This window comes from Balaenoptera borealis (assembly GCF_965194805.1).
Source record: "Balaenoptera borealis genome assembly, chromosome: 13".
In the NCBI taxonomy this organism is placed as follows: Eukaryota; Metazoa; Chordata; class Mammalia; order Artiodactyla; family Balaenopteridae; genus Balaenoptera; species Balaenoptera borealis.
This window is the reverse complement of record NC_138870.1, coordinates 66,755,732-66,777,522: the sequence shown is the minus strand read 5'-3', so window position 1 is coordinate 66,777,522 and position 21,791 is coordinate 66,755,732. Positions and strand designations below refer to the sequence as shown.

The 21,791-nt window shown below is 36.1% G+C and overlaps 1 protein-coding gene and 1 long non-coding RNA gene across 6 annotated transcripts in view; one reads left to right on the top strand and one right to left on the bottom strand.

Moving 5' to 3' along the window:
- The window catches only part of SYT1 (synaptotagmin 1), a 538,168-nt gene that overhangs the window by 320,830 nt on the left and 195,547 nt on the right, over positions 1-21,791 (bottom strand). The gene's annotated exons all lie outside the window — the stretch shown is intronic.
- The window catches only part of LOC309609796, a 289,307-nt gene that overhangs the window by 258,807 nt on the left and 8,709 nt on the right, over positions 1-21,791 (top strand). For all 3 annotated transcript variants that reach the window (XR_014233579.1, XR_014233580.1, XR_014233581.1), the window contains exon 3: positions 16,618-16,698. This is a non-coding gene — a long non-coding RNA (uncharacterized lncRNA). The remainder of the gene's footprint in view (positions 1-16,617; positions 16,699-21,791) is intronic.

Genomic DNA, 21,791 nt, shown 5'->3' with positions numbered 1-21,791 from the left:
TGGTGGGCTAGCGGGGGTAAGATCCAGGAGCAGAGCGGAGGTAGGTGGAGAAGCCAGAATTAGCTGCCAGCTCTGCTGATTCTGCAGTCAACATGCTTTTCCCCAGTGTTGCTCTGCCCATCAAATGATGGTCATTAAGTTAGAACTGGACAGTGGTTAGTGAGTTAAAAAAAAAAAAAAAAAAAAGGGCCACCTTAATTTGATGGTTCTATGAATAGCTTATAGAAATCTTAGAAAACATTTCTTTCATTGGATTCAACAGTTTTAAAAACCAGGAATACAACGCTCAATTTTAGTTTTAAAAAATTTTGTCCTATTCCTACTAATATACCCATTTGTACAGAAATATGTCAGAAAATGAACCAGAAAAAAAAATGTGATAGAACTTTTTAATGATTTGAAATTTACATGCAAACAATTACCAGACGAAAACATGTAATTTTTAAAATGAGCATATTATTTCTAAAAGGGCCAGAAAGATTAAAGTGATAATGTTGAATGGCCCAATGCTTATTTTGATGTGTCATTATTTTCAACTAGCTTTTTAAAAGTCCCCTTCAGCTAACAACATGTAGGAAAAGCAAAAACAGATTGAAAAGCAAAAAGTACATAATGCTCTTGTCAAAGTTTATATCTTTATCTAAATCTTATTTATCTTTGCAAATACAGCATGGTCGACCACCTCAATCCCTTGCTTAATACCATTTTATTTTAAAAGAGGACTATTCATAAACAGTCTTGATCACTTTCCCATTGAATGTCCAAGTTATTCATGAATGGTTCAGACAATTACGTACTTTCCCTTCCTATTTGGAAATGTCAGAATGGGTCAGAGTGCCATTTCACCAACAAGAGGCAATGGAAACAGATATGGACAAAACACTGAAACTGGAAAGCAGACCTATCCATGGGGCTGTCCTGCGTAAAATGGCAAATCTCTGTGTGGTTACTGTGGGTGTGGCATCCAATAGTATGTGTGGGCCAGTTGTGGAAGAACGAGTTCAAGGTCAAAATAGCTGGATGGCAGTGCTGCGACTTTGGGTTGAGGAGCCCATTCCTGGAAGGAACATGGCAATGTTGTGGGAATAAACAGCTTCTTGTTCTCTAGAGGTGGGGCTGACAAGAGCCAGTGAGGCCAAGGCTTTTTCTACAGGGGCTCAGGTCTATCAGGAACTTGAAGCAGAAACTCTAGGGTAAGTCAATGCAGTGGCTAGAGCTAGGCAACAAAAGGAGGGCTAAAACTTGCTGGGCATATTAGTAAGGCATTCCAGACCCTATGCACTGCTGGGTTGAAGCTGACTATAAAACATTTGCACTGCATCAAGAATGACTCAGGAATTGATTGATAGGGTAGATTCAGCAAGTGAGAGAATGGAGAAGACAAATCCACTGGTGAACTATGCACATTTATTCAGAAAATTAAGAAATTCCAATTAACTTTTTTTTAAAAAAAGCCATTCCAATTATTTGGGACCTCCCAGACAATGTGACTGGCTGAGTGTTCACTTTCAAATAAGTTTTTAAAACATTTTTAATGTATAGCTAATCCTGGAGTGTGAGTTTTATGATACAAATATTCCTCACACTTAATAGTCTTGTAAATAGACACACTGAATGTTTCACATTTAAAGCATCCACTATGGAAAGCAAAAACAGAGGAATAGGAATCACGATTATGTTTCATCTGATCTGCTTAACTTCGAAAAATCTAAAACTGTGTATGTAACTCGACTCCAAATAAAGCAGTAAAGAATTGACAGAAAATAAAAAGGTAACAATATATAAGATGTCAGAGTACTTCTTCTTAGGAAATTTTAGTAATCTCTCTGTTCTTAAAGCTGATATAATTTGTGATTTATAATTGTCAGATATATATTTATTTCTAATTTGCATAGTTAACCCTTCTTATGGTTTTCTAAAAAGGAGTATATGACTATGAAGGTAGAAATCCTGACAGCAAAATCATGCCTGGGATAATTTTTGTTCTCTCTGATTCCATAGACTTGAGTTTTATAAAGAGGAGAGGCTCTGCCGAATGTGATGAATAATTGCATTACAGACCGCAGAGGTGGAGGTGACCTTGGAGATCACATAGCCAGTATCTTATAAATGAGGAAACTAAGACTTGGGGATTAGGTTCACAGAACTAATAGTAGGTATTTTAGATCTAGAGCATAAATATTAAAGCTTCAGAAGCACTTCCCCACAGCAAAAAGGACAGTTATGTGTTTCATCTTGAGACCTAGTTAAACATGGCTCTGTTTACTTACATGCGGAAAGGTTCTCTGGCTAAGCTCTGCATCAGACTTCAGAGACAGACACTTGCTGGGAAGAAAGAGCTGAATGTTGGCCTGAGGCAGACAGAAAAGCCTGCTTGGACTAGCACAAAGAGGAAATGTTCTAGTAGGTGTAAGGGGAAAAACTCAAAAGAGATGTAACAAAGGTGGAGAGTGGGTCCATAGACCAAAAAGAGAAATTCATTATGAAATTCAATAAGCCTTGATGATTTTGGCCAGGAAGCAAAAGATGGCATGAATTGAGAGGGAGGAAGTCATGTTATCTTTTCTGCAAGAGTATGATTAGAAATGTTTTAAAGTTCTAGTTTCTGCAAATACAGGGCTCTTCTAATGCTTGGTTCTGAAAGTACAGAGCAATATGTATATGGTGCCTCTAATTCGTGATCCTTGAGATGTGAGATATTTATAACATTTTTGATTTGAGGATCAGAGTAAAGTATGTAGTAATGTTGGTGTTATTCTTACTTTGGGAAGCAAGAAACAAGGAGCAATATCCAACCAGTTCTATTACTGGGCACAAGGGGGGGGGCGGGCTTAGCTTATGCCCCAGTGTCCTGGCCCCGCCACATCCAATGAGGGCAGACAGGGATAGCAGCCTCTGGAATCACATTGTTTTGTTTTGTTAGTTATTTCTGAGACATAATAACTAGAATTATGACTTATAACATTATACCAGAATATATAAGATTTTTAGAAATTTCATGTAATGTCTGAAACATTTATATTAACATATTTCTATACAAATAACCCAAAGAAAGTTTAGAATTAGTTGGTTTTTTTTGAATTTTTGAATTTCATTTTATTTTTTTATACAGCAGGTTCTTATTAGTTATCAATTTTATACACATCAGTGTATACATGTCAATCCCAATCACCCAATTCAGCACACCACCATCCCCACCCCCCCTGTGGCTTTCACCCCTTGGTGTCCATACGTTTGTTCTCTACATCTCTGTCTCAACTTCTGCCCTGCAAACTGGTTCATCTGTACCATTTTTCTAGGTTCCACATATATGCATTAATATACGATATTTGTTTTTCTCTTTCTGACTTACTTCACTCTGTATGACAGTCTTCAGATCCATCCACGTCTCAACAAATGACTCAATTTCATTCCTTTTTATGGCTGAGTAATATTCCATTGTATATATGTACCACTACTTCTTTATCCACTTGTCTGTCGGTGGGCATTTAGGTTGCTTCCATGACCTGGCTATTGTAAATAGTGCTGCAATGAACATTGGGGTGCATGTGTCTTTTTGAATTATGGATTTCTCTGGATATATGCCCAGTACTGGGATTGCTGGATCATATGGTAATTCTATTTTTAGTTTTTTAAGGAACCTCTATACTGTTCTCCATAGTGGCTGTATCAATTTACATTCCCACCAACAGTGCAAGAGGGTTTCCTTTTCTCCACACCCTCTCCAGCATTTGTTGTTTGTAGATTTTCTGATGATGCCCATTCTAACTGGTGTGAGGTGATACCTCATTGTAGTTTTGATTTACATTTCTCTAATAATTAGTGATGTTGAGCAGCTTTTCATGTGCTTCTTGGCCATCTGTATATCTTCTTTGGAGAAATGCCTATTTAGGTCTTCTGCCCATTTTTGGATTGGGTTGTTTGTTTCTTTAATATTGAGCTGCATGAGGTGTTTATATATTTTGGAGATTAATCCTTTGTCCGTTGATTGGTTTGCAAATATTTTCTCCCATTCTGAGGGTTGTCTTTTCGTCTTGTTTATGGTTTCCTTTGCTGCGCCAAAGCTTTGAAGTTTCATTAGGTCCCATTTGTTTATTTTTGTTTTTATTTCCATCACTCTAGGAGGTGGATCAAAAAAGATCTTGCTGTGATTTATGTCAAAGAGTGTTCTTCCTATGTTTTCCTCTAAGAGTTTTATAGTGTCTGGTCTTACATTTAGGTCTCGAATCCATTTTGAGTTTATTTTGTGTATGGTGTTAGGGAGTGTTCTAATTTCATTCTTTTACACGTAGCTGTCCAGTTTTCCCTGCACCACTTATTGAAGAGGCTGTTTTTTCTCCATTGTATATCCTTGCTTCCTTTGTCATAGATTAGTTGACCATAGGTGCGTGGGTTTATCTCTGGGCTTTGTATCCTGTTCCATTGATCTATGTTTCTGTTTTTGTGCCAGTACCATATTGTCTTGATTACTGTAGCTTTGTAGTATAGTCTGAGGTCAGGGAGTCTGATTCCTCCAGCTCCATTTTTTTTCCCTCAAGACTGCTTGGCTATTCGGGGTCTTTTGTGTCTCTATACAAATGTTAAGATTATTTGTTCTAGTTCCGTAAAAAATGCCATTGGTAATTTGATAGAGATTGCATTGAATCTGTAGATTGCTTTGGGTAGTATAGTCATTTTCACAATATTGATTCTTCCAATCCAAGAACATGGTATATCTCTCCATCTGTTGGTATCATCTTTAATTTCTTTCATCAGTGACTTATAGTTTTCTGCATACAGGTCTTTTGTCTCCCTAGGTAGGTTATTCTTTTTGTGGCATTGGTAAATGGGAATGTTTCCTTAATTTCTCTTTCAGATTTTTCATCATTAGTGTATAAGAATGCAAGAGATTTCTGTGCATTAATTTTGTATCCTGCAAATCCTTACCAAATTCATTGATTAGCTCTAGTAGTTTTCTGGTGGCATTTTTAGGATTCTCTATGTATAGTATCATGTCATCTGCAAACAGTGACAGTTTTACTTCTTCTTTTCCAATTTGTATTCCTTTTATTTCTTTTTCTTCCCTGATTGCTGTGGCTAGGACCTCCAAAACTATATTGAATAATAGTGGTGAGAGTGGGCATCCTTGTCTCGTTCCTGATCTTAGAGGAAATGCTTTCAGTTTTTCACCATTGAGAATGATGTTTGCTGTGGGTTTGTCCTATATGGCCTTTATTATGTTGAGGTAGGTTCCCTCTATGCCCACTTTCTGGAGAGTTTTTATAATAAATGGGTGTTGAATTTTGTCAAAAGCTTTTTCTGCATCTATTGAGATGATCATATGGTTTTTATTCTTCAGTTTGTTAATATGGTGTATCACATTGATTGATTTGTGTACATCGAAGAATCCTTGCATCCCTGGGATAAATCCCACTTGATCATGGTGTATGATCCTTTTAATGTGCTGTTGGAGTCTGTTTGCTAGTATTTTGTTGAGGATTTTTGCATCTATATTCATCAGTGATATTGGTCTGTAATTTTCTTTTTTTGTAGTACCTTTGTCTGGTTTTGGTATCAGGGTAATGGTGGCCTCATATAATGAGTTTGGGAGTGTTCCTGCCTCTGCAGTTTTTTGGAAGAGTTTGAGAAGGATGGATGTTAGCTCTTCTCTAAATGTTTGATAGAATTCACCTGTGAAGCCATCTGGTCTTGGACTTTTGTTTGTTGGAAGATTTTTAATCACAGTTTCAATTTCATTTCTTGTGGTTGGTCTGTTCATATTTTCTGTTTCTTCCTGGTTCAGTCTTGGAAGGTTATACCTTTCTAAGAATTTGTCCATTTCTTCCAGGTTGTCCATTTTATTGGCATAGAGTTGCTTGTAGTAGTCTCAGGATGCTTTGTATTTCTGCAGTGTCTGTTGCAACTTCTCCTTTTTCATTTCTAATTTTATTGATTTGAGTCCTCTCCCTCTTTTTCTTGATGAGTCTGGCTAATGGTTTATCAATTTTGTTTATCTTCTCAAAGAACCAGCTTTTAGTTTTATTGATCTTTGTTTCTAGTCCATTTATTTCTGCTCTGATCTTTATGATTTCTTTCCTTCTGATAACATTGTGTTTTGTTTGTTCTTCTTTCTCTAGTTCCTTTAGGTGTAAGGTTAGATTGTTTACTTGAGATTTTTCTTGTTACTTGAGGTAGGCTTGTATAGCTATAAACTTCCCTCTTAGAACTACTTTTGCTGCATCCCATAGGTTTTGGATCATCGTGTTTTCATTGTCATTTGTCTCTAGGTGTTTTTTTATTTCCTCTTTGATTTCTTCAGTGATCTCTTGGTTATTTAGTAACATATTGTTTAGCCTCCACGTGTTTGTGTTTTTTACATTTTTTTCCCTGTAATTCATTTCTAATCTTATAGCGTTGTGGTCAGAAAAGATGCTTGATATGATTTAAATTTTCTTAAATTTACTGAGGCTTGATTTGTGACCCAAGATGTGATCTATCCTGGAGAATGTTCCGTTAGCACTTGAGAAGAAAGTGTTATCTGCTGTTTTTGGATGGAATGTCCTATAAATATCAATTAAATCTATCTGGTCTATTGTGTCATTTAAACCTTCTGTTTCCTTATTTTTTTTTCACTTTGGATGATCTGTCCATTGGTGTAAGTGAGATGTTAAAGTCCCCCACTATTATTGTGTTACTGCAGATTTCCTCTTTTATAGCTGTTAGCAGTTGCCTTATATATTGAGGTGCTCCTATGTTGGGTGCATATATATTTATAATTGTTATATCTTCTTGTTGGATTGATCCCTTGATCATTATGTAGTGTCCTTCCTTGTCTCTTGTAACATTCTTTATTTTAAAGTCTATTTTATCTGATATGAGTATTGCTACTTCAGCTTTCTTTTGATTTCTATTTGCATGGAATATCTTTTTCCATCCCCTCACTTTCAGTCTGAATGTGTCCCTAGGTCTGAAGTGTGTCTCTTGTAGACAGCATATAGATGGGTCTTGTTTTTGTATCCATTCAGCAAGCCTGTGTCTTTTGGTTGGAGCACTTAATCCATTCACGTTTAAGGTAATTATTGTTATGTGTGTTCCTATAACCATTTTCTTAATTGTTTTGGGTTTGTTTTTGTAGGTCCTTTTCTTCTCTTGTGTTTCCCACTTAGAAAAGTTCCTTTAGCATTTGTTGTAGAGCTGGTTTGGTGGTCCTGAATTCTCTTAGCTTTTGCTTGTCTGTAAAGCTTTTGCTTTCTCCATCGAATCTGAATGAGATCCTGTGGGGTAGAGTAATCTTGGTTGTAGGTTCTTCCCTTTCATCACTTTAAGTATATCATGCCACTCCCTTCTGGCTCGTAGAGTTTCTGCTGAGAAGTCAGCTGTTAACCTTATGGGAGTTCCCTTGTATGTTATTTGTCATTTTTCCCTTGCTGCTTTCAATAATTTTTCTTTGTCTTTATTTTTTGCCAATTTGATTCCCATGTGTCTTGGCGTGTTTCTCCTTGGGTTTATCCTGTGTGGAACTCGCTGTGCTTCCTGGACTTGGGCGGTTATTTCCTTTCCCATGTTAGGGAAGTTTTCGACTATAATCTCTTCAAATATTTTCTCTGGTCCTTTCTCTCTCTCTTCTCCTTCTGGGACCCCTATAATACGAATGTTGTTGTGTTTAATGTTGTCCCAGAGGTCTCTTAGGCTGTCTTCATTTCTTTTCATTCTTTTTTCTTTACTCTGTTCTGCAGCAGTGAATTCCACCATTCTGTCTTCCAGGTCACTTATCCGTTCTTCTCCCTCAGTTATTCTGCTATTGATTCCTTGTAGTGTACTTTTCATTTCAGTTATTGTATTGTTCACCTCTGTTTGTTTGTTCTTTAATTCTTCTAGGTCTTTGTTAAACATTTCTTGCATCTTCTCAATCTTTGCCTCCATTCTCTTTCTGAGGTCCTGGATCATCCTCACTATCAATCGTTATTCTGAATTCTTTTTCTGGAAGGTTGCCTATCTCCACTTCATTTAGTTGTTTTTCTGGGATTTTTATCTTCTTCCTTCATCTGGTACATAGCCCTCTGCCCTTTCATCTTGTCTGTCTTTCTGTGAATGTGGTTTTTGTTCCACAGGCTGCAGGATTGTAGTTCTTGCTTCTGCTGTCTGCCCTTTGGTGGATGAGGCTATCTAAGAGGCTTGTGTAAGTTTCCTCTGGAATCACATTCTGAATTGAGTTTGCACACTAAGAACAGATCCCCATGCTGGCTCAGAGGAAGTCAGTCTATCAAGCAAACCATGACTTATGTCAGGTATCATGACAATAGTGGCACAAAATTCCAAGTGAAAAGTCAAGAAAGGGAGTCTGAGAAGTTGATCTGGGATGTCTTGGCTCCTGAGTGAGCAAAACTCAGGGGTGAAGGATGATTAATACTCCAACATTTTACTCAGAAAATTGTATCAGTAGGCAAAATGATCTCAAGAACCGGGCCAGAGATCAGAAAACAAGTGTAGTTTAGAAGCATTAATAACAAGAGAAAGGTCATGTTCCAGGCCTCTAGGGGCTGGAATATCAGGAAGCTACCAAGTCAGAGATTAAGACACAAGAATGGGGCAGAACAGGAACACAAATGCTGTACAAGTGTCCCTTGAATTGAGAGCTATTTAAATCTCTGATGTTTAAAATGGGGGGCACTGCTGAATCCACCTTTTGGGGCCACAGAGACCACCTCCATGTGGAGAGAATGGCTGCTGGGAGAGAAGGGTCAGTTTGCAGTGTGACAATGTCAAATGGAGGCCAATTTTCAAAACAAAGAATGAGATGAACAAATTTGGGCATTAGAATCCCAATATGTGGTGTTATTTTGAAGGTTAACCAACTGCTAGTAAATCCACAGGGTTTGATGAGAGGTTTCATTAAATAACAATACTCCCTGCGTCTTGGTCTCTGCTGCAAAATGTGTGGAACTCTAACATACTTACAGAATATGAATACATTATTATTTATAGACGGAAGCTAATGACTGTAATGAAAGCTGAACATTTTAGTTAAATAAGCAAATGATCAAAATTGACAACACAAGTGTAAATAAGGCCCAGATTAATTAAGTTGCTCATTATTTTTCCCTGTAGCAGACATTACTTTGTGTTGAGCCTCTCCCTCTCTCTCTCTATATATGTCTTACATATAGACACACACACACACATACATTTGCAGAGAGGCAGAGATAAAGAGAGGAACAAAGAGACAGAGATGGACAGACATACAACTCAATGTCATATTTTGAGTAATGCCAAAGAATTCGTTCTGACTCATAATAAATTCTGAAAGGGCAATAAAAATTTTGCCCTTCCCATTGCTCCGTCTGTTCCAACATACAGGACTCTTGGTTCCCTGGGAAGCCTACAGTATTCCAGCCTCAGGGATTTTTACTTACTGTCTCCTTAGCCAGGAAAGCTCTTCGCCCAGGTAGTGGTGTAGATCACACCCTCACTTCCTTCAGGTCTCTGCTCAAATATCTCCTTCTTGGAGGGACCTTCTCTCTGATAAATGTAATGGCGACCCCGTATTCTTGCAGCATCCCCAATTCTCCTAACATTACTTTCTTTTTCTTCCTAGTATTTATCATCTACGGCATACTACTTTTTGTATGTTTATTTTCTTTCTCCCTACCTTAGGATTGTCAGATTTAGCAAATAAAAATACAAGGCACCCATTTAACTTTGAATTTCAGATGAACAACAAAACATTTTTGGTATGTGTGTCCTAAATATTGTATCAGACATACTAAAAGATTATTACTTGTTATTACTTATACTGAAAACTTATTCATTGTATAATTATTCAAGTGTCCCAAATATTGTATTGAACGTACTAATACTACAAATGTATTCGTCGTTTACCTGAAATTCAAACTTAACAGGGCATGCTGTATTTTTTCTGATGACACCTCTCGGCCCTCCCCCCTTATCCCTCCCTCCCACCCCAGAATTTAAGCTATTTGAGGACAAGAACTTGGAACATTGTGTTCACTGCTGAAATCCCAGTGCCTTGACCAGTGCCTGGCATACAGCAGGTTCTCAATATATATTGGTTGAATGAATTAATTAATCATTCTCTTTTCCTGAAATATCCACCCCATCCTGTAGTTCTCATCCTGGTGAAATCTCTTAAGGCCCTTATTTATATGAATAAAGCATATTATAGTAATAATATGCTCCTTGGTGTTATGGCAAAAGTCTTGTTTCTCTGCAGTGTCCAGTAGATAGTTTGGAATTTGCTGAGTACAGTAAGTTTATAACAGTCAACTACAGTACACAAAAAGTTGCAAATATTTCTATGTACCATTTGTGCCTTCCGAGAGACTGTAGGAAACTCAAATATCACAAAATAGTATATTTTCAGGTTGGACATGCATTATATATGTAAATACCTTTTAAAGGTAAAATCTGTCAGTCTTATGTAAGCATTCTTGCTTATGTGTCATACTATGTTCAAAAATTTTAGATTTTTGTTGTATTCAAATGACTGCCACTGAAGTTACTCCAGGAGGTCATTTAGTACCCTTTCTCTACTGTGGGCAAGATTTCATCATTTCACTTCCTTAGTTTACCTATTTCAGTAAATCACCAGTGAGAGTCGTCCCACAACAGCCACAATAAGTCTATATTAGAGAGCCATTGTTCTTTTTCAACCCTATCTTTAAGTGCTACTTAAATCTAGTTTATCTTTTTCCTTGTTGAGAAAGAGAATCCTCTTCATCTTTAAAGACAGAATAGTAAATGCTACAGATAATTATGAAATACTGAGAGCTGTATGTATATAAGCTCATATACATAGATCTGCAAACTGTAAAAAACTGATGAATTATTTTATTGTCTGATTTTTGAATGAAATCATTATTATTTTTTAAACCAAGGAGGACAAGTACCTAGTGTTTTAATGAGTATCTAGTGTCGTGTGTTGAATTGTTTCCCCCAAAAAGGTATGTTGAGGTTCTAACCCCTGGTACCAGTGAATGTGACCTTATTTGGGAATGAGGTCTTTGCAGATGTCATTAATTTAAGATGGGGTCATACTGCACTTAGGTGAGCCCTAAGTCCAATATGACTGGTGTCCTTATAAGAAGAGGGAGAGAGACAGAGACACAGAGGGAAGACGGCCATGCAAAGACAGAGGCAGGGATTGGAATTATGCTGCCACAAAGCAAGGAATGCTTAGGGCTAGCAGAAGCTGGAAGACGCAAGGTGGGCTCCTTCCTGAGAGAGTTTGGAGGGAGCAGGGCCCAGCTAACTCTTTTTTTTAAAAATTGACGTATAGTTGACTTACAGTGTTGTGTTAATTTTGGCTGTACAGCAAAGTGATTCAATTATACATATACATACATTCTTTTTTAAAATATTCTTTTCCATTATGGTTTATCATAGGATACTGAAGGTAGTTCTCTGTGCTATACAGTAGGACCTTGTTACCAGCTAACTCTCTGATTTTGGATCAAAGAACTGTGAGAGAATAAATTTCTGTTGTTTTAAGCCATCCGAATTTTTGATAATTTAAGGCAGTCCTAGGAAAGAAATACAGTAGGTATTTAATAAACATTTGTTCTTTGGGATCCAGTTTTCCAGTCTGAAATATTTACTGTCCACAAAAGTAGTTATTTTTTCCCTTGTATTCTCTTAGCACAGATTTATTAGAGGTTTTTTTTGTTGTTGTTGTTTCCTTTTTCCTCTCCCTTTCTCTCTTAGACTGAGCTTTTTAAGGGCAAAGTTCATATCATTTATTACCATAACTCCAGTGCTTTTAATAGGGTCTGGCATAAAAGATAGTAAATAAAGTGTTGTGAATTAATCAACAAATTATTTTTTAAATAAGTAGTACTGATTTACAAAGGTTTCGCTACACTTCAGCCCAGTAATGTACTGAAGAGTCTGTGGCTTTTAAACACCAACCCAAAGTTGAACAAAGACTGAATTCCCTCTATTTTTATATTGTTTCTCTAGTTAAGAGTTCAGAGGTAGTATCTTTAAAAAGGGAGGATCAGGATTTCAAGTCACATGTTGTCTTTTGTCCTTACCTCCTCACTTTGGAAAGGCAAAACTCTCTTCCTATATTCAGACTGTGATCTGAGGGGGACCTAGGTTTGAATTATCTACTCTTCTGTTCACAGAGCTGGAAGAATTTTCTTCACTTGCAACTGTTATCAATGTCAAGTTTTGACTAATTGAAATACGACCAAGCAGTTTTTTAATACAACTCTTTAGTTAAATTTTCTGGAAGAAAATAAAGCTTGGGGAAAAGAAGAGGAGAAAAACTTAAAGAGCTGTTAGTGATGAAAATAGGAATTTAAAATAGAAGTGTAATCTCAAGTACAAGTATAGGTTTGCAGTAACAAATGATGCCAAATTCCTAAGATAATTAAAAAACTTAAAGTTAAAAAATAAAGTGCAATCCAAATAATCAATCAGACTTAAAAACTTGAGGCCAAGAACCTTAATCTGACTTTCTTTGGCCTTGGGAAAATTAGAGATAGCCAAGAGTTTTTTTTATCATAAGTTGTCAGTAATAGCAAATTACCTCTTGGGGTGTGATTAGAATTTCTTGAGGCCTGTAAAGCACTTTGAAGACAAAAATCCTATGACTAGACAAATTGCTCTTCTTGCACTGGTGTGTACTTAACTTCCTAAGTCTGCCCTGGTCAGTTTGGATGTCATTCATTCTGTAGGTTGGTAGGCCCATTATATAAAATAGCAGGAATTGGTGATAAACAGCTTTCAAAAGATAGGCTATAGTTAAAATGGAAGCATTATTATTTATTTACCTATGACACCTTAAGTAGCTTTTGAAATATTTAAGAGGATGAAAATAGAAGGCATATTGAAAATTCTTACAACCCTTCAAAGCATTATGCTCAAGGTTATATTTGAGCCTCTCTTTGTATTTATTTTATTTATAATTTATTCAATCTGTTGGACAATGAGATATTTAATTCAGTTTTTTCTGATTTTACCATTTGGCATGTCAAACAGCAGCACATGCTGCTGGAAAAGATAAAAAGTAAAAATTATCCTTTCACGCAGGCATTTTTCTCCAATTAAAATATAAAGAGTTACACAATACTTATGTTTGCCAAGAGGACTGAGTTCCAGAAAGAATTTTAACATCTGACTAAATCCACACTTGTATACTTTTCTGTCAATGCCAAGTCACCTACAAATGGTCTTTAGTAGCCATCATTCTATTTAGCAGGAATTTTTAGATTCCTTTTTATACTTTAATGTTAATTTTTAATTACTATTAAAGCTAATGTTATAATGTCCATAAAAAAGAAAAAACTCAGTCTTAACACTCAAACACAGTTGTGGAGAAATAGGAATGTGCAAATAATAAAAATAGGAATTTAAAAAATTTTAAAAAAGAATTCATAAGTATAAAAATATGTGGAAAAATGAAAAGTTTCTTAATTTTTCAAAAATATGTTTTATTTAATTTTATTTAAAAAGAATTTTTATTGGAGTATAGTTGCTTTAGAATGTTGTGTTAGCCTCCACTGCACAACAAAATGAATCAGCCATGCACATACAGATATCCCCTCCCTTTTGGACTTCCCTCCCATTTAGGTCACCACAGTGCATTAAGTAGAGTTCCCTGTGCTATACAGTATGTTCCCATCAGTTGTCTATTTTATACATAGTATCAGTAATGTATACATGTCAATCCCAGTCTCCCAATTCCTCCCTCCCCACCCCTTTCCCCCTTAGTATCCATACATTTGTTCTCTACCTCTGTGTCTCTATTTCTGCTTTGCATGTAAGATGAAGCTATACCATTTTTCTAGATTCCACATATATGCGTTATTATACGATATTTGCTTCTCTCTTTCTGACTTACTTCACTCTGTATGACACTCTTTAGGTCCATCCATGTCTCTACAAATGACCCAGTTTCATTCCAAAAATACATTTTAAATAAGCACTTAAGTCTGCATTATGGTTTTACTTATGTATGTAATATATTTTCTAAAACCTAAAAAAAATTAGGAAGACAACAGTGTTTAAAAGATGTTCTTGATTACTTTGTCTGTTTATGAATCTAAGATTTTTGTGGTTTATACATTTGTGAAACCCTTAACAGGTATATTATCTGTGCTCTTGGTTTCACATTACTCATTGCCATTTATAGATAAGCATTGGTCACCTCTATTCTTTCTCTTCTGAGAAACACATTAATTCACTACAACAGTTTACCCATAAAACTGTAATGATTAGCTGCCTTTGATTTATTGAAGTCCACAGCTTTAGTTTTACAATACTCTTTGGCCTAAATATGCAAGAAGATTTTGAAATGGTTCATATTTATATTTTCTCTCTGACATGGATGGGCACAGGTAAGCTTTATTGATCTTAGGTGTTATTACTATTTATAAGTTAAATTTTCTTATTTGATTTGCTAGATCCTAAAAGAAACATTAAAAAGAAATGAGTAGGAGCTTAAAGAAATAGCAACATTTTTACCTTATGGCATTTTTCTCCATAGTCCATGAAAGACAAGATTGGGGAAAGTTAGTCTTCATGCAGCTTAAGAGCCTTTATATAAAAGATAGTAATATTTAGGAGCAGAATACAAGCAAAAAAAGCTGTCACTCCAAATGAGAAATTTTAGGTTAATTTTCAGAAAGGATTTCTATTGTTGAATCTTAATAAAATTGAGAATTAGTCTTTAGGGGATGATATAATATAGTTTTTAAAAGATATTTTTCTATTTGTAATTGGTAAGAAGTTACATTGTCTTGTGTAAATATTATGATGCGAGGTAATTATCTATATTTTCCCAGCTTTCATATATTATCTTTTCCATTGTAGCTTTTCTGATGGAAATTATAAAACCCTACCTCACAGACAAACCAAATTGTATTTAGCATTTTCGCTTGATTTTTTTGTGAATGTGGCACTAAAATGTCAGTTGAAAAAAGCTATTTGTCAAATAAAAGCACACTGTACTGGCATATAAAAGGGACAAAGATATTATGACACCAGCCTTCATGAATCTCATTAAAATGTATGTAAACCAGGAACAAAAATATATAAAGGAGAACTCAGGGGCCTGGTTTAAACTGAGTAAAAGGAATATTAAATGCGTAAAAGAACAAGTATTGTCTTCGCTAAGAACCATTTGAGCAAATAATTGCTCTTGCTTTGGATGCTTATGTTGGCTCCCAATGGTTGGTCAAAGAAAATTTTCCATAACAAACAATGATACAATTCAAACTCAAGAGTTTATGACTAGATATTTTTTACATCTGGTAACACGTAGGGTTTGAAGATCATTAGCGCTTGTGAAAATAGACAAATGCAATCTGGAATCTGAAGAATTAATTAAAAATACTCAGGAGTCCATACAAAATATTCTATGGTAGTGCAGGACATGGTTTTATAAGCACAAGTCATGCGCAGGCGTCTTTCAGGAAAAAAAAAATCTTTGAGGATCCCTCAGTGGGGCTTGAAGACCCTGTTTGAGAAATCATGACTTAACAACTGAAATTATATTGTATTAAAATATTTTTCTTGTTTGATTGATCACTGCCAAGTAGCTGTTTTGTATTCATAAGTGGTAATATATATATACTTTTAAATTATTATTGAAATGAAAGGACAGAATTTTTTTAAAAAGTCTCATGAACCCTCAAGAAAACTTGTTACTAGGGTCCCCAATGTAACAAACCTGAAATAGTTTAAAAAAAGAAAAAAAAGGTGAGATTTGGAATTACATAGGCCTAAATTCAATTCCTAGATCTTGCCCTTATTAACTCTGAAAATCATTCAGTCTCCCCGGACCTCTCCTCCTCAATCTGCAAAAATGACACATTCCTTATAACATATTTTTAGAACAAATGGGATAACGTGGGTAAAACTCCTTAGTACAGAGGTTGATACGACACATGCATTCTCCTTGTCTTTATTGTACCTATGTAATGATGATCAGAAATGCTTTGGATAGAGTAGGAGGAAAATAACTTGTCCATGTGCGATGAACACATTCAGACAGAGGGCCCTTTTTTCCTCTGAGGCATTTATTTGTTGGGTGATGTTTATAAGGTTTTTAAAATGGAATAATATTAAAACCAGAAAATAATTCCAGAGCACAGCTAGCACTCTTGAGCTCTGGAAGAATTTATCTACTTCACATATGTGAACAATTTATCCCTAGAGTATGTTTTACTTCACCCTCCGTCACCAAAGGATTATGCCCAATTATAATTAATTCTTTAATAATGAAATTGATACCATTTTCAAGCATTTAGACCAGATAGTAGATTAGAGTACACTATAAAATATGCTTCTGAGTAATTATGACCTAATTAATTATTTTAGACAGCTTTTAAAAGTTTGATTTACTAATTGGACTCTCTGAAATTGAAAGCAGGAAATAGAGCTGTCCAGGGCTCCAGAGGCTTCATCCCGTTTGGCACAAAACCAGAGTGAAAGTTGACTTAATTTGCGCCGTTCTGCATGGTTGGGTTTGACAAGTGTGTTTGGGTTTCATGAAATAATCAAAGGTCATTTCTGGCTTGGCTTTTTGCAACTACAACCCAAATTAATAAGAATGAAATCCAAAGCCTGGCAGGGGCTCTAAGAATGATGTGAAGTCTTGCCTTCCTCTTTCAGACTTGCCTCATGGGTGTGTCGTGGTGGAAATAAAAGTGTAAAGGCAAAAACGCCGAATGATGACACTCAACCCTGAAACAGGCAAGTACATAACATATTCTACATCAGTTTGTACTTGGTGTGTGTGGTCATGAACAAATATATTCTCCGAGTCTCAGTTTGTAGCCCAGGGCAGTTTGATCCTAGAGGAGGATGTAGGCTAGCATAAAGAATTGGGGAAGTTTACGTGAACCTTTAAAGCCCAGGACCTGGTGCCCACATCCTTACTTCTCCTCTCTGCCTTTCTACACCACTGAGCATGAAAGTACAGCTGGTATTTGATGTTTTACCTGGAAACCCCAACAAGTCTATACTACAAGGTCTCCTTACAAACTAACTGCTAGAGAGAATCATCTGGGGCCTTGCTTGGGTTCATACCTTGTTATTTGCTTCAAAGTTCACATAAAGCCATTCAGAACACTATGGTTTTTATATGATCTTAAAATTATATGAAATTTTTTCCAAGTAAAGAAGCTTAAAGGTTAAAATTAAAAAAATGACTTAGAACTGATTCTTAAAAATGCCTGTGTATCAGTATAGTTTCCTAATACTTTTAATATTTAAATGGCATTGAAATGCATATTTCCAAATTCCAATTCCACAGTTCCATGACTCTATTTTTCTACTTAATACAGGAAGCAGAATTTAAAGTCAACTATGAGAATTCAGTACACATAAGAACTCTATTTTTGTAGAAGGGACATCTGAACAAATAGTCATGAGCTATATGATTTTAATTCCATACAACTACCTTTAACCAGCATCTATAACATTATCCTCTTCTTAACATTTCAAAGAATTTAAAAAAATGCTTAATTTTAAAATAGCATGTTTATTTTTATAAACTGGGGTGAAGCTCACAATTTAACCAGCTTGTCATGGCAGAAGGGTTTCTCCAGTGCATGGATATATGATCTAAAATCATACTCAACTGACTGCTCTGAGGAAATATATAAGTAACACTTACTTCGTGTGTATTTCTGAACTACCTTTGAAAGTTTTAAAGTTTTATTCAGATTTCAGAGACAGATTAATGTGGACTAAGTAGTCCTTATTAATATTTCTTAGGACACTAAAAGGTGATCAGATTGGAAAATGCAATTCCTTTATTTAAGGTCTAAGCTAGTAGATTATATGAGGGAAATCAACCAAACCAAGAGCAGCTGGAAATCTTTATCAACAAAGGTAAAATGACGCCTCGCCCTTCTCCATTGTTTTTTTTTTTTTTTTTTTTTGTAGCATCTTTTATGCACCAGGCATTGTATTAGGTGTGTTACAAACGCTATTTCACTTATTCCTCATTAGGCCAGTGTTATTATTCCCATTGTATGAATTCAGCATTAGATAAGTATAATCCACAATATTTAATGCAAGGGAATGCAATATTGCTCATAACTCCTTGGCACTGACTCTGCTTTCTCATGCTAGATGGTCACTGAACTTGCTTTAGGAACCAAAAGATATCTGAAGCATATAGACTAAATTGAAGATTTTCTGGAATGATACTGTACAGCAGTATATAAAGGTGCAGCATAGCAAAGATAGTGGAGCTTTACAGATCTGGTCACATGGCCAGTCCTAGGCAACTGTGAGCCCCGCTCTCCCCATCCCTGCCCCCAGAGCACTGAGGACCAAGGGAAGCCACTATGAGATATGGGAGCATAACTCTGTTGTGTCTGTGTGTGTTTGTGAGCAAATGAGCAAGTGTGTAGTCTGTGCTTTTGTGTGTGTGGATGATACATCTGAGGCGGAGTCTGTGCATGTGTGTACATCTTTGTGTGTGGTCAGTAGATCACATGTGAGGGTGATGTGTGTGTGTATGTGGCTGTGCGTATGTGTGGTCTTTTCCCTCCAACCCATAATCCAACTCGTTTTTGTGAAATATCTCTTTTTCTATCATCTTGTGAATAATCACTTTGTTCTTTTGTAATTTTTGCAACCCTTGATCTTTTTCCTCTTCCCTTCTCCCTCTTTTTTTTCCATCTTTTTCAATTTTCTGCTCATTACTAATTGAAACCATAAGATAACGAACAGACGAAAAATTCAAACCAGTTCACACAGCATCTTCTACGCCTATAAATGCATAAAGACTAATAAATATTCCTTTCTCATTGTGTAATATTTGACTGACCTATAGATTTCAATAGATACTGGGGTATGTGTTGGTCAGATCTGATTTAGAAATTAGGAAGTGATTATAATACATTTCAAGGTACTATTATATATATTCAAAAATCATCCTTGATTTTCTTTTTCTCAAGATTGTTTATTTTTCTGTTTAATCTTCTTGCCTTCCGTGACTGCTAACTAACTATTGTTCCTGGGATATTTGTTTTTGAGTAGCAGAGAGATAGGAAGAAAAATAAAACATCGGCTTTTTATTTAATACATTGTCTGCCCACAAGTATAGCAAGAATTGGAATCAAGTCTCAATCATTAAGCAGAGCAATGTGTCTTATGATCAACACTCTATCCGTGAGTTTCTAGTTGTTGGAATGTATGAAGAGCAGTAGAGAATGGTAGCATGCAACCCCTCAAGGCCTAGAAGTGATAGAAAAATCAAGAGTTTTCTTAGGATTGATGAGGACAGGGCTGAGAAATTTTAAAAAGGAGAAAGTAAAGCTACAGAGCGCCTGAGCAGGAGAATGAATAGTAAATGGTGTTTCCTTGGGGAGTAGTTAGTTCCTATTAGGAGCACTGGTATCAATGAGCATAATATCAGTCTCCCAGAGACCAAAAAAGAAAATACACTCACCCTCACACATTTATACGGTGGATTTTGCATTATTTAGGAATATTTTAATGCAGTAATTTGTAGATTGGGAGATAAAATTCTTTTGCCTCCTTATTTTGTTACATTATAAAAACATATAAAATAGTCTTTCTAAAATTTGTTAGCTAAGGAGTGAACAATAGACCTTGTCTTATAATAAAAGTGGAAATAGTAATAAGAAAAATAAACTTCCAAATTAGTGGGAAAACAAATCTAAGATCTGACTTCTAGTCCTATATAAATCTCATTTCCCTCATCCCCATTGTGAGTTCTGAATGACTCTGAAATATTTATTTTTTCAAATAAATGTCTTTGCTGAAAAAACTGTTTTATATGAAAAACTACGTGATAGATTAAATCATTACATTGTTTTTTATATCTTCCGCCTTCCTTCCTTCCCCTTCCCTCCGTCCGTCTCTTTTTCCTCTCTCTCATTCCTCCCTTCCCGACCTTCTTCATTCCCTTTCTTCTAATGTTGCTTGAGGATAACCCTCAGAACTAGCACAGGGTCTGGTGCTGTAGAATCCTCTGCTGTGCATTGTGCTCAAAGCGCTGGACTGCTCTCTGGAATGATGGGGGTGAGGAGGTGGCAAGGTTACCCTACTGATGGCTGACTCTGTTCCCATCCAGCAGATCCGAGGGGTGCTGTGGTAGACGCTCTGGGAATATAGATGAGAGGGAGAAACTCAGTGTAGGAGGAGGTTAGGTCAGGAAAAGTGGGGTCAAACTCTCAAGCCAAAGCTCTGGGGTTTGTTTGAAAGAATAGGGAACTTTCTGAAATGATGAGTAGAGTGGTTTTGTGGTCCACGGGGGATGGGAGATAACATGTGGCTTTAATTGTTTTATTTTTTTCTTCTATTTAAACTTTTGTATTTGTCGTTCCCATTACCCAATTGGTATTTTCCACCCTAAGTTATGTCAGAGAATCTAACGTCGTTGAGTTTTGGAACTACTAGTGATGAGACAGAAATGTACTTAGTATCGATTCTCCTGTAACCTTATCCTTGTGTAATACTGTAAGGTGTCCTTTCTCTCTCTGTGCATTTGTCTATTTCCTCTCCCTCTTCCCCATGTCTCTTCATGTATATGAATGAATAGGATGCTTTGGTATACATGAAGATATGGGAACAGTCTGCATAGACTGGAACGTCTTTAAATGGCAAGGATGCCGTAGGCTGGGATCTTGGTAGGAGACAGTAAAAAATAGCAGCTATGTATATAATTTTTACACAGATTTCTTGGGCAGAGAATTATGGTCTCAAAAACACTATTATGCTTCTGCTTTAGGCAGCTATTGTCTGGGTAAGCAAGCATAAGCCCCCGAATTCTTCAAGGGTATCAACAGGCAAGTTCTCCAACTGCCTTCTCCGCTGCTAAAATACAAACATAAACTAGTAGTGGTAGAAATGAAGCTATTATTTCAAATGATGCTAACTTAACAAATGGTGATATTTCAGCCCAAGGAAATTCATAATTCATTTCAGAATCTGGAGCTTCAAAATGGTCTTACAGAGAATAAGACGAAATAGAAAGTATAGATACCAGTTTTGTGAGGTTAAAAGAGGTACCGTATGTGAACTGCTGTGCAAACTGTGAAGTGCTCTGCAAATCCAAACACTACTAATTACTATCATTTTAGATACTAAAAGTCAAGCATGATTAGAGAGAGAAGTGATTATTATTATCTTGGGCAAGTGACTTGATCTCTCAGAGTCTTAGTTTCCTCATCTGTAAATGGGGCAATGATTGATAACCTACCTTGTAGAGTTGTCAAAATTATAGATAACATGTGAAAATTGCTATGCACAGAGCTTGACAAGTGGTAGGCATTCATTAAATGATTGATAGTTATTTTTATTATGATTATAACAGACATTTCTAACCATCCACAGTTTTAGAAGAATCGAAAAAAAGGTTTCTTTTAAAATTACTAACAAAGAAAATACGCACTTGCAATTCAATATACTGTGGATTCCAGGTGTCCAAAAAAATAAGAAAACACCTATGACTTTATATCTCAAGTCTCACTCATCATGGGGGATTTCTAAGAATGAAGTTTAAAGAATAAGAGGCTCATTGGAATGTCTGAAAGAATAAAACAGGGAGAAGAAAAAAGAATGACAGAGAAAACGCAGCTCTGTAATGGCAACAGCCTAGGACAAATGGGTGATTTCAGAATGATAATAAGCACTCACCACCCCGTGACTCAGAGCTGCTCCAACTTCATGCACAGTGGGGAACCTTCTATGCCCTTCAATATCAAATTGTACATGCAAGTTATTTGTAACAGAACATTGAAAAGTCAATGAAGGCAAACCTGGTAGGCAGCTACTGTCAGAAAACATCTGAATCAGTAGGACAC